The following is a 20,011-nucleotide window of genomic DNA, read 5'->3' on the forward strand; positions in this document are numbered from 1 at the left end:
GATACAGAAAGCAAATGAGATGAGTAGTACGAATGATTATACAATAAAAAGCAAGTATTGACAATGCTTTCACCTAGTGCTGGATTTAAAAAAAAACAACTATTATAAAAATGCATATGAAAGTTTGTGCATACTACATATAATCCACATAAAGCACAGCACAGACCTCTCACTGCATTAAATATCTCACCTATTATGTATATGAAAGGTCTGCTTGGGTTTATGTCCCTTTATTAAGTAAAAATTATGTAGATATTAAAATTATTACCTAATGACCTGCATCTTTTCATATAGATGACTTTAATACATCTGAATAGAAAATAAATGGTAATTCTAGCTATCTATCTCAGAAACAAAATTTAGTTGAACTTTTCAGATTTTCATACAAATCTCTCTACAAGGTATGCAGGTTTTAAAAGTATTCATAATCAGTTTTCAGAAAAGCAGCAAGTTACTCCTGCAAAGTATCTTATGGGAACTAATTAAATTCAATCATTTTTGGATGAGATGTCTTAGAAATGTATGAATGGTTGTTTTTTTTTCAACCACACCATAGTAGCTGAACACTGTCCCAAAAACCTAAATTATGTAGACACACTGTAGGTCCTATTTGTTTTTATTTGTCATTCTAGAATCACTATTGGCTGAGGAAGAGCTTTTAAATTTAAAAAAAAAAAACAGATGACCATTTCCTTAAATATCTAAAAAGAATCCAGTTCTCCAAATAATTTTCATCTCAAGTCATTTGGTGCTGCTGAAATATGGAAACAGTGAGATTTCAACTTTGTTCATAGGAAAGTTCTTCTGTAGTCTCTCCCCAAAACCAATCACCTGGTAAGATTAAGTGGTGTGAGCTACCCCTGATATAAACCATAAACTATATACCAATTTATCAATTCTGGTACCTGGTAAATTTCTCTTGTGTTGCTCTCTTCCTACTCTTAACACAAAGCAATAGAGACCTGGGAACAAATACATGGATTCAAAAGGAATGCATTGAAGCAGAAGTGAATTAGGGGAGTAAATCCTGAAAGGCAGTTAGTTTTTCTTGGCTGCCTCAGGTGTTGTTTCCCCTAGTAAGTAAATTTAAAACTTAACCTTTATCCTTTACACAATTCAAAGATTTTTAAAAATCTGTGGAAAATACTTTAGACCAAAGAAGTTTTTTTATGAATGAATGCTGTAGATGTGGCCTCCAGTGATGGGCAGGACTGTGAACATTTCTGTGGTGCAACTGTAGAACGGATCTCATTTTTCATTTGTTGGCACAAGGAGGGCTGGTTTCCTAGGAGCCTACTGAAGGATCAATGTGCTACATAGAGCTACCATGATTTTGTAATGAAGGGTTCAGATCACTGAAGTTTCAAGATAATACCTGCCATGGTCATTCCTTGTGCAAAGTTGATGGAGGTGAAGATAAAGTGGTTTCTTGGTCAACAACTACAGTTTCTTTCTTTTAAATTCAGTGGGTTTCTTGTATAGTTCTAATATAATTGGCCCAGGTTTAATTTCATCCATCTCCATGAAAGCAAAACACTTGGTGCTGGTAAACCATTCTTAGGCTTATAGTGTTTGAATTCAAAGAAAATAACTGCACTTTTGGTTAATTTTTGAATGTGTTTCTGAAGTTCAATGTCCACATTAAAGTGAACATATGTATCCTCCTTCCTTGAAGCCACAGGAGTATCTTGCACAGTGGGTTAAATCTATGCCACTCAGATCCTATACACTAACTGTAATATAGGTGTCAATGCACTGCCCAGCATCTTTCAGGCCAATTTTCTCAATTTTGATAGCGAGCAATGGTCATTCCTGGTTCAGATGGCAACTTGGGTACCTTGAAGTTCAAGTACCTTGAACTCTAGGAGGGAAGGAGTCTGGAGACCAGCTCCAACACCACCCTCTTCATCATCATCCTCAAATTCCAAATTCTCTTCTTTACTAGGTGCTAAAATTCTTCATAGGGGAATTCTTTATTATAAGTAAGAATAATCTTTAAGATTGGTTCTAGTTTTTTCAGTTCCTCCAGTTTAAATTCATCTTGAGATTGTGTGGACTGTAAGGCAGCACTTCATAATTCCAAGCATGTTGCAATTTTACCAATGCTCTTCCTTTACTCTTCTGTGAATTCTGAATTATGTTGAGCCTGAGCTTCTTTCTGAAGATGTCTTGCTAATATCTGGTAATCGTCTATCGTTTCCACTAGCTGCCCCCTCTAGTCGAAGTTGGCACCCCTCCTGAAGCTGGCACCCCAGCACTGCAGGAGACTATGGGTCACCTCAGACATGGCCAGTCCCACCCTCATGACACACCTGCCCAATTGTTCTATGGAGCCATGATCTTGGACTGGTGCTGGGGCATCCACAGCAGAACTCAGGAACAGCTTCAGTGGCCTCCACCGCCTGCTCAGGAGCTGCCCAAGCCCATTTTCTGCAGCACTGTGTTTTTGTGAAGTTTTCATAAAAGTTTGTATTTATTTCACCCAAACATTTTGAGCCTTCTAGTGCTTCTGGTAGTGAACCAAAGTACCAAATTATATAGATTTGAGAGCATATGAAGTGTTTATAAGAGTGTGGGAAAGGTTAATAAGAGTGTTGAAAATTTTTTTTTAACTGAAAATTTTTATTTAATTAATTAATTTAGAATATTTTTCCATGGTTACATGCTTCATGTTCTTTGTCTCCCCCTTCTTTCTTATTTACCTTTTCATGTTTCTCTTGATTTTTGTATTTGGATGTCAAACTTTCTGCTTAGTTCTGGTATTTTCTTTACAAATACATAGAAATCTTCTATTTTCTTGAATGCCCATACTTTCCCCTAGAAGTATATAGTCAATTTTGATGGCTAGGTGATCCTTGATTGTAGACCCAATTCTCTTGCCTTTCTGAATATCATATTCCAAGTCTTGAGGTCCTATAGTGTAAATCCTGCCAGATCCTGTGTAATCCTGATTGGTGTTCCTTCATATATTAATTCTCTCTTTCTGGCTTCTTGTAATATTTTCTCCTTAGCTTGAAAGTGCTTGAATTTGGCAATTACATTCTTGGGGTTGTCTTTTGAAGATTTAGTATAGAGGATGATCTATGGGTTCTTTCAATGTCTATATTTCCCTCTTGTTCAAGAATATCAGGGAAGTTTTCTTGGATAATTTCTTGTAGTATGATGTCAAGGTTTCTGGTTTTTTTTTTTTTCCTGGATTTTTAGGTAGACCAAATATTCTCAAATTGTCTCTTATAGATGTATTTTCATGGTCAGTCATTTTGTCAGTGAGAAATTTCATGTTTCCTTCTATTTTGTCAGTCTTTTGACTTTGCTTTATTAATTCTTGCTGTCTTGTGATATCATTAGCTTCTACCTGCCCAATTCTAGTCTTTAAAGACTTTAAAACTTTAAAACCTTTAAAGACTTTAAAGGTTTTCCTCTATGATCTTTTGATTTTCCTTTTTGGTTTGGTCTATCTTGCTTTTCATGGCTTCCAGCAAGTCATTTCTGGTCTTTAATCTGCTTATCATTTCATTTGATTTCTGGATGTCTTTTTCCAAGGTTGAGATTTTTGTCTTTTAAACTTGTATTTTCTTTTTAAACTATTTCCCACTTTTCTTGACAAGTCTCACCTATCTTTTTAACTTGGTTCTCAAATTCCAGTCTGATTTCTTGGAGAGCTTGTGACCAATTTCCATTTTTTTTGGAAAGTTTGGGTGTGTTTGCTTGATTGTCTTCCTCTGCAGTCTCCTCTGTAGTCTGGATTTTTTCTCCATAAAAATTATTCAGGGTCAATGTCTTTCTTTTGTTCTTTTTGTTGGTTGAGGATTGTATTTCTTGGGCATTGCTGACCATTTCTGGGCTGGTTTTTCCTTCCCTTCACAGTCAGAAGTCTGAATGAGGAGGGCAGGCTCTCTGTGTATGGAGCTATGGATTATGGTTTTTGCCTGAGGCTACTTTTTCAGTCTCTGTGACTTCTACTGTATTCCACCCCTCTCTTCTCTATCTCAGTACCCAAGGTTCATATTCTTCAGCATCCTAGGGTCCAAAGTCTAGCTGCTCTCAGGGGTAAGTCCCTGGTGTCAGATCCTAAGGAGTTAAAGTTGCCCCTCACTCACTTTGATTATGGCTTGCTGGCTCTGACTCTGGCACAGTAGGTGGGGTGGAGGAGGGTTAATCAACTCGCATTTTAGTGGGAGCTATTTCACCCCCTTAATGCATGGAAATGCCTAAATTTCACATACCTTCAGTGCTGTGCCCTACTGTGAGGTCCCTTCATTCATCTGAACTTGGGGGGGGGTTGTCCTTTTGAGGTAGTCTATATTCGTCGATGGTGAGGAGAGAAAGAGTCCTGCTTCTGCATGGCAGCTATCTTAATCCAGAAGTCTGTGTAAAAGGTTTATAGGAGAGTGGGAAAGGTTTATAAAGCCTTATATATATATATATATATATATATATATATATATATATATATATATATATATATATATATATATATATATATATATATATATATATATAATATATATATATATATACACACATATATATGTAATAAAATAAATAACACCACTACTTTTCACATTTTCAACTGTCATGGGGAATCCTCTGGAATGTAACTCCTGCAATAGATGAGGGATCACTGTATATGGTTTTGACTTTTTCATCAAAAAAATATCTGTTCATAGCTTTTGACCACTTATCAATTAGGTGATGGCTCTTATAAACTTCATAAATTCTCCCTATATTTTAGATATGAGACTTCTTTCTCAGAAACTGCCAAAAATATTTCCCCAATTTTCTGTTTTCCTTCTAATCTCAATTACAATAATTTTATTTCTACAAAATAGTTTCAGTTTAATATAATCAAAATACATAGTTAAATCTCACAATCCTTCTGCTTCTGATTAATCACACTTTTAAAAAAGTTTGTTATGTACTTAGTAAGCGCCACCAATAAAAAACATTTAAATAAACAAATGCATTAAAATATGTGTAAAACCACAGACCCCAGATTGTTTACAATGAATTTAATTTTTTAGAGTATATATGTAGACAAATATAAACATGCTCTGCTTTTGAGTTCCTTTCCATTTATTTTACTTTGATACTTTTTTCTCTTGATTTTGTGACTATTGTTTTTTAATGTAATAGTATATAATATTCTTATTTTTTTTCTTTTCATATCTTCATATATTTCCCTCATTTTCTTTATATTTCTAATATTAGTCATTTCTAATTAAATAAAACAGTTTATTACAATTAAATATCACAATCTATCCAACCATTTTTTCCAGTCACTCTATTTGTTATTTCTAGGTTTTTTGTCATTTCAAAAGAAGCTTTCATGAATATTTTCCTATATCCACTGGTTTTTATCCTCTCAATAATACCCTTGGGACCAAATCCTAGTAATGAGATCCTTAGGTTAATGAGCATAAACGCCTTTATAGCTCTTAATGTATATTTCCCTCTTATTCAAAAAAATAATTCACACCTGCTCTAACAATGTACCATCATACATGTTTCTCTATTTTCCTATTAGCATTAAATTTGAAAAACTTAACTAATCTGGTTCTCAGTTAACATACATTACCAGAACCATATGTAACTAGATTGGTCCTTAGGCAACAGACACAATCTATTGCTAGAACCATACTCTGTTCACCTTTCTAAAAATTCCTTCTTTATTTCCCCTAACCATGCCCTCCTGCTTCTTGATATGAGTTTGTTCTAAAAAATCCTCCCCTATCTTATCCTGAGTTCCTTTCTTATACCTTCATCTTAAGCCCCTACCTTTTGATATGTATGTCCCTCTAGATATGCCTCCTTTCCCTACCTTTACTTATCCCTTTGCTCTCATTTCTCTTTACTCAACCTTCTTTCTCTTATTCCCTCAATCACCCCAAGGGAACTCCCTGTCCCAATTTTATTTTATCACCCTTCTCTTCTGTTTCTCTGTTAAAAAGATTGTAACATTCTAATTGTATATATTGTTCTTTCTTTAACCCTGACTTGATGCGAAAAGAACTCTAGTACTACTAGTCCTTCCACCTCTTCTTCCCTTTTTCCATGGCAGTTCCTCCTTTGCTTCTTCCTCCATGTGACATAGGCATTCCATCCTACCTCCTCTTGATCCATTCCACTACTATTTTGTTCAATTTCATTACATTAATATTGACCAGAATTCTTCCATCCATACACGCCCCTTCAAAATACTCAGGCAATGATGTCATTCTCAGGGGCCATGGATGACATTTTCCAATTCAAGAATCAAGCTCTTTGAACTTTTCAGATGCTTATGATTAGTCTTTCATTACCTTTGTATATTTCTTATAAATCAAATTTTCTCCTGATTTCTGTATTTTTTGCTCAGGAATAGTTGAAATTCATTTTTTTTTAGTTTTATATATATAGATTTTTTGCTTTCTATAATTATGCTTATCTTTCCTGATATATTATTTTTATTGTAAGCCTAGTTCTTTTGTTCTGCAAAATGCTATGTTCCATGTCCTGCATTCTTTTAATGTTGTGACTAATAAATCTTGTATCGTTTTGACTATAGCTCCATAGTATTTAAATTTCTTTTTTACTTATTATTTACAGGGGTTTTTTTCCATTAACCTGGGAGTTATGGAATTTAGCAATAATTTTTTTCTTGCATTTTCATCTTTAGGTCTCTTTGAAGTGAATTCTTTCCATTTCTATTTTACCTTCTGATCCTAGAAATATCTAGGAAGTTTTCCTTGATGCTTTCTTGGAGTATGGAGTCTAAATTTTTTATTTTAACTTTCTAGGAGATGAACTATTCTTATATTGTCTCTCCTCAATATATTTTTCAGGTGAGTTGTTTTATATTCTGTTATTTCATTCTTTGGTTTTGCCCTATTTTTTCTTGTTGTCTTAGGAAATCATTAATTTCCCCTTTTTCAGTTCTATTTCTCAATATATTATGTTCTTCCATATGTTTCTGGATCTTTTTCTATTTGGGTGTTTCATGATTTTCTTATATAGCTTTTTTATCTAATTTTCCCTCAATCTCTCTCATTTCATTTTTGAGGTCTTTTTTAAGCTCTTCCAAAAATGCTTTTTGAACTTGTGGTCATTTATTATATTTATTTGCTCTTCTTGAAGTCTATGTTTTTATTTCACTATCCTTTGAGTTTTCACTGAGGTCTACTCTGTCCCATAATTGGTATCAATAGTTGTGTTCTTTCTACTTTGATTGCTGATTATTATTTTCATTTTAGTGGTCAAGCCAATAGACTTAACTATTAGATTTTGCTAGAATCCTAGGGTTCCTATTTGTGTGTGTGTGTGTGTGTGTGTGTGTGTGTGTTTCTTTGTTTTCTCTTGGTTCTTATTTAGTTATCCCAGTTTTTATGATCCAGGGTCAGATGAACTTTTGGTCCCTTGTTCAAACCTCTCTGTTTTTGATCTATGTGCTCCAAGAAGAGCCCAAAGGTATTTCTGCCATTTCAACTGTAAGCACCTACTCCTATGGCAGAACACAGTGACTCCACTTTCCTGGGAGTGAGCATAGTTGACTGTAGACCCTAAGCAAACACACTAATTACTGTGCACTCCTTCCTCACTCTTCCCCTCCTATTCCCCCAATCTAGAAGAGAGTAGCCTGTCTAGGCCACACTCCTTGCACATCCAAAGTCTCTAGTTTTTTTAGCAATAAGATGTGAGTTCCTACCCTTAGGGTCTAGCACTCATAGACTCTGTGTTTTCCACTACTTAAATTCTTAGATATGGGCCAAAGGATGTCTCTGGAGTTGAGGCCCCAGTAGACATAGTTGTTCCCATGGCCTTTTGCTTACATATGCATGTTTCTGGGACTGAGACCAGGGAAGTCAGAAACATGTGGGGAAGCACAGAAGAGCAAAGAATAGTCATAAGGAACAACATGATGGGGTTAAAATAATAGGAGTGGTCTTGGGCTAAAGGTTGTTTATTGGGTAAGGAGCATGAACAGAAGTGAGATAAAGCTATATAGCTCTGAAGAGTGAAGAGATACAAGGTCTCAAGTCAGACCAGGTTTGAGCATTCCTCAAATAACCATAGTAGGAAATCCAAACAAAAATAGAAATTGTAATTCTATCACTGAAACTACTTAACTTTTCAGATGGCTGATTAACAATAGTCAAGTTAAATAGCAGTTTTATGGAGATCTTGCCAAGGGCAAGTCCATAGCTTTGTTGCTCAGACCCAAAGGCAAATTAGAAACTTGCAGAGAGAACCCAAGAAGATAGGCATTAGACTTTTCACAGGATTAAACTGCTTTGATTTATAATAATTTAACATAAATTGTATCCCTCTTTCCCTTTTAAAAGGAAAGTGTCATTTTGAATTTGAAAATCCATTTCAGACTCATCCCTGCCACTTGTTTGTATTAAAAACAAAGCCTGAGGCTTATCAGGATAAGGAGGATGCATGTGCACTCTGGAAAGATGCCAAAAGTCTCATGGCTCCTTTACATCTTGGAAGATGTATGCCTCTTGTCCCACATAACTCCTGGCATCCTAGAGGACACTCGCCTCTTGTTCCAATTCCAGAAGACTGGTCTCTGACTCAGACTGAGATCAAGTCTGTTCAACCAGGGTAATGCAGAAAAAGTGACATCACATGAGGTATAAGTTATGCATCAAAGAACTTCATATATCTTTTCTGACCAGGCAGGAGATCTTTTCTGGCCAAGCAGTAGGAGTGAATGGAGATTCAATTTAGCAGCAAGCTCAGGTTACATAGGACTGGTCATTTGACTGGGTGCCTTTTCTTTCTCTGACTCACTTTTCATTATTTAATAAATAATTATAAATTAATATATCATATCCAGAGAATTTTAAACTTAACAGATTGCCCTGAAAGTTTGTAGACCTTCAAATTGAGAGGCCTTTGAACTACTCAAATAGCTTAGCATTGAACATCCTTGAGCAGCAGGAAAAAATATATGGCAAAGATGATCAAAACATTCTCTCCAGAAGAGTTCAGATCCTGCTTCTAATGCAATGTCAAAATAAGTAAGTGGAAGGAGAATAAGTAAGCAAAAACAGAATTCCATCATAAAGAACTATTATGGTGTGAAGTACATATAAGACACAAACCTCTATTAGAATAATTATGTCATCTACAAGATACAGAAATACATAGACATATATACAAACATAAACTCTCTTAGAAACAAGTTCAAATAGAATTCCTATGAGAAAAAAAATGTATTTTATTTTATTATATTAGGTTTAAAAAATTTTAAGTGGCATTAGAGTACTAGAGAAAAGAAGAGAAAATAAATGAAACTTCTAAAGAAATATGCTAACAACCAAGAATAATATATCTAAAAATTAGATAATGAATTACTTAATAACCCAAAGAAGGAAAATTGGATTTTTAATGAAATATAGAATTTCAGTGAATTCCTAATGAAAAGATAAAAGCAGTAGAAACTTTAAAGTACAAACATAAAAGGACAAAACATTAAAATGGTAAATAGAACATAAATATTTTTAAATTAAGTAAGAGGGTAGAGCAAAATTGATTACACTTCTACTGAACTCAGAAAAGGAAGGTTAGTGATTATAATATCAGAAAAGACAACAGCAAAAATAAACTTGATTATATTTTTAATAAAAGAAATAGTGTTTTGGTGAATATTAGCATAGATGATAATACTAAATATACATGTAACAATCAAATGAATTAAATGCTCATACTTAAATGATTTATAGGTTGATATGGAAAGCAATATGTTAATAGTAGAAGACAACAAAGGAAGGGAATGAGCATTTTATAGAGAGCCTTTCTAGGTACAATGTACAATTTTAAGTACTTTTCAAAATATTATCTCATTTTCTATCTACTACATTGGAGTTGTGTTATTATGCCCATTTTATACTTTATGAAATTGATGCAAACAGATTGATTTTCTAGGATCACATTTCCAAATGATTATTTAACAGGATAGAAAGGAATATACATATTTCTCAGATACATATGACAGCTTTTCAAAAACTAATTCTGTATTAGAGCATAAAAACACAAACTCAGAATAGTAGAAATATTAAACATATTTTACATATGATGATATAATAAAATTAAGTTAAATAAAGTACTATTGAAGAAATATTTCCAATTAATTAGAAGATAAATAATAATTCAATGAATGGAAAAGTCATAGAAAAGTAGATAATTTCAGTAAAAATAATGACAAAAAATGAGACAACATACCAAAAAAAAGTATGCAGTCAAAAGAGCTCTCAAGGAAAACATTATTTCTCTGAACAAACTAATCAATAAAAGATAGAAAGAAGAAATCAAGAAAGTGCACACATAATTAAATAGGTAGAAAATTAACCCATTAAAATTAAATACGAAAGGAAAAAATCCTAAAATACAAAGAAAAAAAGGAAGAAATACATTTTAAGAACTAAATGCTATTTTGGAACGTGCAATAAGATAAACAACTAATGGGTTCATTTTTAAAACTTTTTATTTAGAATGTTTTTCCATGATTATATGATTTATAATCTTCCCTTCCCCACTCTCTTCTCCCCTGTCACAAAGCTGACAAGCAATTTTCAGCACACATGTTTGAGTAAAGATAATTGGGAAAGTGATACATTCACTTTCAACAAATCACTTGATTAACATTCCAAATTCTTATATTGTAACTATTGGTTTTGAATAGAGGTTTTACACAAGATAAATGATTTTTTCACAGGTAACTTAATTTTCTCATTACCTTGTGAGGAGCTTGAGCTTACAAACAATCAAGGAAATTTACTTATTACTTTTAATAAAAAGAAATTATCAATAAGAAACTCTTAAAGACAACTCAATAATTACAGTGCTGAGCTTGAGGGATCAGAGAAACATAAAATTCAGATTAATTGCTAATTAATTAAATAATTAATGATTTTTCAGGGTTAGCAGGGAGTTTCTATGAAGAGGAGTCTCTGGTTAGTGAATTGGAGACACTGAGGCATGTTGAAGCTTGGTGTACCTGCACCTTTTGTATGTGCCTTTAGGATTGATTTGTATGCCTGCTTCAGGAGAATAAGTTTCTAAAAGTGGGAATATTCAGGGTTTGGTTTGTGGTTATGGCTTTGCTGAGAATTATGTACCTAAGTAAAAGTTAACCCATGCTAGTCTTTTGGGTTTGGATTTGAGAGTCTGATCTTTTGGTGACTTTTGGCGGAGATAGAGTGCAAGTATATTGTTCTTATACCTTCTAACGTTAGGGAGAGAACAAGAATCATATTAATTCCATTAGTGAGGGATGTAGATAAAAGAAATCATATAGAGGGGCATGAGTGAGTAATTCCATTTTGCAAAAGGGCCACTTCGTGACCTCTTGGTCACCACGTGTGACCATGTCAAGACATCATAGCTTCATGGCTCTCAGCAATCTCATCCTATCCAGAAGCAATTAGTCTTTTTCCAATTGTTTAGACCTAGTTTTAATTATGTAAAGAGTGTTTTGTAGTTATATTCATATAATTCCTGTGTTTGTCTTGGCAGGCAAATACATAAATATTTTATATTGTCTAAAGTGTTTTATAAATGGAGTTTCTCTTTCTAACTCCTGCTGATGAGTTTTGTTGGAAATATGTAGAAATGCTAATGATTTATGTGGGTTTATTTTGTACTCTGCAACTTTAATAGGGTTGTTAATTATTTACAGTAGCCTTTTAGTTGATTTTCTGAGGTTCTATAAGTATTACATGCAAAGAATGATAGTTTAGCCTTCTTGTTGCCTACTTGAATTCCTTCAATTCCATTTTGTTCTCTAATTGCTACTGCTAGCATTTCTAGTACAATATTGAAAAAAAGAGGTGATAGTAGACATCCTTACTTCACTCCTGATCTTATTGGGAAGGTTTCTAACTTGTCCCTATTGCCCATGATACTTACTGATGGTTTTAAATATATACTTTTTATTATTTTGAGAAATGGCCTTTCTATTCCTATACTCTCTAGTGTTTTCAATAGGACTGGATGTTGTATTTTGTCAAAAGCTTTTTCTGCATCTATTGAGATAATCATGTGATGTTTGTTTTGATTATTGATATAGTCAATTATGTGGATGGTTTACCTAATATTAAATCATCCTTCCATTCCTGGTATAAATCCCACCTGAAAAGAGTGGATAATGTTCATAATCACTTGCTGGAGTCTTTTTGATAGTATTCTAGTTAAGATTTTGGCATCTATACTCATTAAGGAGATTGGTCTGTAGTTTTCTTTCTCAGTTTTTGGTCAGCCTGGCTTTAGAATCACTACCATATTTGAATCATAAAAAGAAATTTGGTAAAACTCTTTCTTTGTTTATTTGGTCAAATAATTTGCATAGCATTAGGATTAGTTCATCTTTATATGTTTGATAGAATTCAATTTTGAATCCATCTGGCCCTGGAGATTTTTTCTTAGGGAGTTCCTTAATGGCTTGTACAATTTCTTTTTCTTAGATGGAATTTTTAAAAATTTTATTTAATTGATTAATTAAGAAAAGTTTTCCAGGGTTACATGATTCATGTTTTTCCTCTCCTCCTTCCACCCCACCTCCCATAGCCAATGTGCAGTTCTACTGGATTTTACGTGTGCCATTGATCAAAGCCCATTTCCATATTATTGATATTTGCACTACGGTGATTCCTTAGAGTCTATAACTCCAATCATATCCCCATCAATAGATGTGATCAAGCAGTTATTTTTCTTTGGGGTTTCTAATCCCATAGTTCTTCCTCAAAACATGGATAGTGTTTTTTCTCATAAGTCCCTCAGAATTGTCCTGAATCATTGCATTGCTGCTAATAGAGAAATCTATTACAATTGATTGTGCCACAGATTACCTATCTCTGTGTATAATATTCTTCTCCTTTCACTCTGCATCAATTCCAGCAGGTCATTCCAGCTCACATGGAATTCCTCCAGTTCATTATTCCTTTGAGCACAATAGTATTGCATCACCAACAGATACCATAATTTGTTTAGCCATTCCAGTTGAATGTTTAGCCCAATTGAAGGGCATTCCCTCATTTTGCAATTGTTTTGGTGAACACAAAGAGCATGACTATAAATTTTTTTGTAAAGTTTTTTTTCCTTATTGCTGAGAAAGGACTATTTAAGAATTCTATTTCCTCTTTTGTTAATCTGGGAATTTTTTTAAAATATTCATCCACTTCACCTAGATTGTCATATTTATTGCCATATAATTGAGCAAAGTAGTTGTTAATAATTGCCTTAATTTCCTCTGCATTAGAGGTGAGATTGCCCCTTTCATCTTTGATGTTATTTTGATTTTCTTCTTTCTTTTTTTTATTAGATTAACTAATACTTTATCTATTTTATTTGTTTTTTCAAAGTACTAGTTCCTAATATTATTTATTAGTTCAATAATTCTTTTACTTCCAATGTAATTAATTTCTCCTTTAATATTTAAAAATTTCCAATTTAGTTTTTATCTGGGGATGTTAAGTTTGTTCTTTTTCTAATTTTTTAAGTTTTAAGCCCAATTCATTGATCTCTCCCCCTCTCTATTTTGTTGGTATAGGCACTCTGCAATATAAATTTTCCCCAAGTACTGCTTTGGCTATATCCCATAGGTTTTGATATGATATCTCCTCATTGTCATTCTCTTTAATGAAGTGTATAATTGTTTCTATGATTTCTTTTTTGAACCACATGTTATAAAGAATTAGATTATTTAGTTTCCAATTAATTTTAAATGTGCCTTTCCATGGAACCTTGTTAATTATAATTTTTTACTGCATCATGATATGAAAAAGCAGCATTTATTATTTCTGCTTTTTGCATTTGTTTGCAATATTTCTATGCTCTGGTAACTGGTTGATCTTTGTATATGTACCACATACTGCTGGGAAGCAGGTATATCCCTCTTTATCCCTGTTCAATTTTCTCCAGATATCTAGTAACTCTAATTTTTCTAGTATTTCATTACTTCCCTTATTTCATTTATTTTTCAGTTGATTTTATTTAGTTCTGAAAGGAAAATGTTAAGATCACCCACTATTGTGGCCTTAGTATATATTTCCACCTTGAGGTCCTTCAATTTTTCTTTTAGATGTCTAGATGCTATGCCATTTGGTGTATACAAGTTTAGTAATTATGTTACTAAACTGTTTATAGTACCTTTTAGCAAAATGTAATTTCCTTCCTTGCATCTATTAATCAGATCAATATCAATTTCTACTTTGGCTTTGTCTGGTATCATGAATCCTACTCCTGCTTTATTTTTTTTTACTTTAGAAGATGCATACTATATTCAACTCCAGTCTTTTACCTGGAATCTGTGAGTGGCACTTTGTTTCAAATATGTTTCTTGTAAATAACATATAGTAGGAGTCTGGTTTTTAATCCACTCAGCTATCTGCTTCTGTTTAATGGGTGAATTCATCCCATTCACATTAAGCATTATGATTAGTAAATGTGAATTGACCTCCATTGTTTTATCCCCTGTGCACCTGCTCTATTCCCTTTCACTCTATTCCTTCTCACCAATATTTTGCTTTTTGTCACCCCCTCAGTTTCCTCCCCTCTTCAGTTACCCGCTACTTCCCTTATCTTGTTCCCCTTCTACTTGTCTGTTGGGAAAGATAGAATGCTGTGCCCCAAAGAATATACTTGTTTTTCCCTCTCTGAATCAGTTACAAAGAGAGTAAAGTTTAAGCATTGCCCATCACCACCCTTATCCTCCCCTCTCTCTATTGATTTTTCTCACCTTTTATGTTATATAATTTACCCCATTCTGTCTCTCCCTTCCCTTTTCTCTCAGTGCAACCTCTCTTTCAGCTCTTGATTGAATTTTTACATGTCATTCATATGCATATATTTCATATCATATACATCATATTATCATAATCAGCTTACTTTCCCACCCTCTTTCTGAGTAAATTCCTTCTATCTTCTCTACTAATGAGTATAATTTTTGAGAATTATTGAGAATTCCACCTCATAATTGTAAGTTTGATAAAGTTGACAATAAAAGCAAATTACAAAGGCTAGAATGACTCTGGGAATTCAAGAATATTAGTGCAGTGCTGGTTGATCTAGTCTTCCCATTTTAAAAAGTAATTTGGAATTTTTCCCCAAAAGTTACTAAACAATTGATATAGTAATGCCACTAATATGACTACATCTCTACTCCCAAGAAATCAATGAAAAACTTCAAGGATCTTTAGGCACAAAAACATTAACAAAACTTTTATGTGTTGGCAAAGGATTGGAAACTAAATAGGTGTATATCAGTTGGAGAATGGCACAACAAATTATGGTATTTGAATGTACTGGAACATTATTGAGCCTTAAAAAACCATGACTGTCAGAAAGAAGTGAGTAGAACTAGGAGATATATACAATAACTGTAAAGATAAAAATCTTTGAAAAATTAAGAAAACCCTGATAAAGGAAATGGCTTTTCCTTCCAGTGGATTACTGATGAACATGCAACTACCTCATTAGAGAGGGAATAGATGTCTGGTATAAATGGAGATACATATTTTTATCAATGGCTAATGTGAAAGTCTGTTTTGCTTAACTATGCATATTTGTTACATGGAATTTGTTTATCTTCTATGATATAGGTGAAGGCAAGAGGAGGAAATTTTAATTGTTTGGAAATTTTAAAAATTAGATCCAAATTTTTAAAATAAAAATAAGGCAAAAAATGTTACGTTTCGAAAACAGTAAGCCTTCTACATAATAGACTATAAAATCAAATATGGCCTTCATGTAATTTATGTTCATATGGTATTTATGTTTTAATATCAACCACAACTCTCTAAAGTCAACATGTATATCAACTCAACTTTAGAAGCATAATGTTGTGAATGTTTTTGAAGCTAGATCAATTTAAAAATATATTTCTGTTGGGAATACCATCATTCTTTGTCACTTGGGCTCACAACCTCTGAATCATGCCTGATTCTCACTTTATCTGCTTAGGCAAGCCCCGCACCCCCCAATCCCTTCTTTGCCAATTTTTGTTAAATCTGCCTCTACAACATTACTCACAACCATCCTATTCTCTTGATGCACAGTTATCTTCTTGAGTTCAAGTTTTCATCATTTCTAGTTCAGAATATTTAAACAACCCAATAGTTTTACTTCTGACTGCTATTCTGTAGGTCTCCAAACATAGCTGCCAAAATAATCTCTAAACCACAAAACTCATAGTGTGACTGCACTATGAAAGAACCTTCAAAGGCTCCCCAGTGCCTGTAGACATATTTTTTTTAAATCCTCCTCTGCCTGGTATTTAAAACCTTTCACAAGCCTATTCCATTTTACCTTTCCAGGTTTGTTTGCCATACATACATTTTAGAAACTCTACTGGGCTACATGCTTTTCCCCATCTTGTTACCACATTTTCTACCACCATGTCTTTTCCATAGGCCATTCCCTATGCCAAGAAGGTATGCTGTGTCTCTCAGAATTATAGACTTTTTCAAAGTTCAATTTATGTGCCATCTCTTACAGGGAGGGAATTTTCCTGGAGTATTCATGGCATAATAGATAGTGCTCTAAACTTTGTGGCAGAACATCTTAGCTATGAATTCCACCTCAGATGCTTCCCAGCTATATGAGCTTTGAAATCCTCTCTGAGACTTGTATTCTTCTTCTGAAAAATGAAAGGTTAGACTTATTTCTAAGGTCCCTTACAGCATTTACCCTATGATCCACTCATCCTTTAGTTTAAAGATACTAACCTGGGATCACAGATTCTTCCCACCCACAAGAACTCTGTGAAAAAGTTTCAAAAAATGTAGTCTTGGATAAGAAAAAAATTACATATATTTTTACCCTAACCTCTTACTGAAATTCAGCATATGCTTTAATTTAAAAGCATATTTTTTTCTGAGAAGTTTATCAGCTTCCATTGCACACAAAAGCTCAAGAATTCCTTCCTTAGTTGTCAGAATTAAGTACCTCTTTCTCAAATCAACATTTTTGGATGTTCTCTTCCCAGATATGAATTATTTTTATCCTACTGACATTGGAGATAAAAAGGCAACACGATGAAGGGGTATTAGTTGGACAGGAAAATGTATACCTATGAGACATAAAATCAAATTATTCATGATGGTAGAATCAGAGCTACATGAAACCTCAAAGATAATCTAGGATAGCGGTTCTCAAACTTTTTGGTGTCAGAACTCCTTTGTAGAACTTCAAAACTTTCAACCCCAAAAAAACTTTGGTTTATATTGGTTACATCTATCCTTATTTACCATACTAAAAGTTAAAATGTACCATACTAAAAGTTAAAATGTCTTAGCTCAAAGAAGGAGTGGAAGATGCATTTATTAATCACCTACTGTGTTCCAAACACTTTACAAATATCTCATTTGGATGTCCAAACAACCTTGAGAGGTAACAGCCATTATTTTTTTTCATTTTACATGTGAGGAAACTGAGGCAGAAAATGTATGTGACTTGCCCAGGATCACAAAGCTAATAAGTGTCTAAGACCAGATTTGAATTTGTCTTCCTGACTCTAGAACTCTTTATATTATATTAATATAAATAGCTTTAGCTTTATAGGCCCCATGAAAGTGACCTGGGCCACATTTTGTTAACTACAGCTTTAAGAGAATCACATCATAGGATACATGGAAAAATTAGGATCTTGAGCAGGAAAGTGACTTATCTAAGATCAGGAAACAAATTATGGAAGGAAAAGGAAAAACAATGGCAGAAGTTATATAAAAAGTTAGAGCAGAAAAACACCCAGGGCCTCTGATTCCAAATCCCTTCTTTTTATTTACCCTATTGTTTGTCTTGTCAGATCCTCTTTCCAAATTCCCATCTAATCTCTTGTCAGATTACTATCTTCAGGTATATTTTTGAAAGTGTGGAAAGTGGAATAACACTATAAATATTGTTGGGAGACATATTTTCCTTCCCCAGCTCAGACTTTTACTAGTTCTGTGATCCTGTACTACTGACTTTTCCCTAAGCTTTAATTTCTTTATGTGTAAAATTGAAATAATAATATTTTCACTCTTCCCCCAGGAGGTTTGCTGTGACTAAAACATATTGGTGAATTTTAAAGCAATATAGAAATATGATGGGATTTTAACTGAACAGAAAGGTTGCAGAACAAGTCAAATGACTTCTATTATTCACAGTGTAGGAGAAAGAAATATCTCCTTTTGATCTGATATATTCTTATATTGGGTCTTGATTCAAAGTTTCAGAAAAAATTTCCCCCCTAAACATTCTTTCTTTTTATAAGTAGATAATATTGCTCATAATTTTTCATATGCCTCTTCCAGAAAGTTTTGCTAATGGTTTGATATCCTAAACTGGTGTTTCCCTTAGCCATCTTGTTTCTCCACTTGGAGTGGAAAGCAAGTATTTCCTGGCTCAGATTTTTTAGTCTCTTTGTTTTGGCAATAATATAATATTAAGTTCTAGAAGTAATGGTGATAACACATGTTGATGTACATTCTTTTATCTATTCACCATTTTTGGTGGTTATGATTTATTTGAATAGATTAGTTTGGACCCCTTTTAGTGTGTTCCATGTACTTTTTCTCATGTTGATACTTCTAATTTTCTGTTCATTTGGATTATTGGACTAAGAAGTTTATGGAATAGAACCCCACCCTAATTAAATTCTTGTCTATACAGTCCACATGTGTTGCTTGTGAAAAAAATAAAACAGGTTATACAAGACCTTAAAAGTCAAAGAAATAAGGGGACAAAAAATAAATTGGACCCTACCTTTCCAGAATACTAGAAGTTGGTTTTAATCTTCTCTAATAATAGAGATTTCTGAACAACATCTACTGATAAATTGAGACTGATTTTCACATATTTTCAGATACAGTTTTGATTTTTTTCTTATGTTTATATTATTGTCCTCTGTGTCAAAAGAAAATCAGCCATGTAAATAAGCATAGAATTAAAAGATAATTGGAAAGTCTGATAATGTAAGTGCCTGAAACCTAAAAAAATTCTGAAAGTACAACCCACAAAATAGGGACCATGAACAGTATGGACTTTGCAAACTACTAATTTCATCTAGCAAGGAGTGTTCAAATTTGTGTGCCACCTTTGCTATAGAATACTGAATATCATTTTGAAAGAAAGCTATCAATTTTCTTCAGCTGACATAAGAAGCCACTTACCCTGAAGGAAATAAATAGTTATGGGAAAAGACCAATCCCTCCTCTACTGTATTTTGCTGCTAAAAAAGTAATAACCACAGGAAAAAAATCAGTATCTTTCCATATAAACACCTGCTTCTATTCTCATGGAATTAGTTATGAGTTTGAGATAAGGTCAATCATTTCAAATATTCAAGAGAGGACATTTTCCTTTATGGAAACAATACTTTATCCTCAGGCTGTCTAGATTATGTCAAAACAACCAGGCAGTTTCAGTTTTTTTTCAATCCATAAAAAAGGTTTATTTGGCAGCATGTAGATAAAATGACTGCTCAATTTAGTTTTTCATTTTTCAACTAGTTGTTTATTATGAAGTCAGGGAGATACAGCCTGAGATGTCTTGGGAATCAACCCACTAAGAGTTTTAATTCTACACATTTTAAGGCTTTTTCACAAAACCTTGCTACCATCTCCCAGCGCTGCCTAGCTGTTACCGTTCTCTCCCTTTATTATTTTCCTTATACTATACATATATATGGAGAGAGAGAGAGAGAGAGAGAGAGAGAGAGAGAGAGAGAGAGAGAGAGAGAGAATGAGAGAGAGAGAGAGAGACTCTAAATCTTTGCCAAGAGAATGTAGGCCCCTTGAAAGTAAAAATTCTCATTAGTTACTTTTTTCTGTTTTGTTTTCTTTTGTTTTTCTTTTTAAATTTGTTTATTATGCTAAAATTCCCAGGTACCCCCTCTGTGCTCCCCTACCTACATAAGAGAATGCATTATTTGATTAAAAAAAATATAGAGAGATATAAAGCTATGCCTTGCTTATTTCTTTTTATCAATTCTTTCTCTGGAGATGAACATATAAAAGTTATTCTTCAAACAATATTTCTGTTG

At 33.4% G+C, this 20,011-nt stretch overlaps 1 pseudogene; it reads right to left on the reverse strand.

Annotated features, from left to right (window-relative positions):
• Window positions 1-1,186: 1,186 nt before the first annotated feature.
• Window positions 1,187-2,287, reverse strand: LOC100018132 (axin interactor, dorsalization-associated protein-like; annotated as a pseudogene).
• Between the last annotated feature and the right edge of the window lie 17,724 nt (window positions 2,288-20,011).

This window comes from Monodelphis domestica, chromosome 6 (assembly GCF_027887165.1).
Source record: "Monodelphis domestica isolate mMonDom1 chromosome 6, mMonDom1.pri, whole genome shotgun sequence".
Classification (NCBI taxonomy): domain Eukaryota; kingdom Metazoa; phylum Chordata; class Mammalia; order Didelphimorphia; family Didelphidae; genus Monodelphis; species Monodelphis domestica.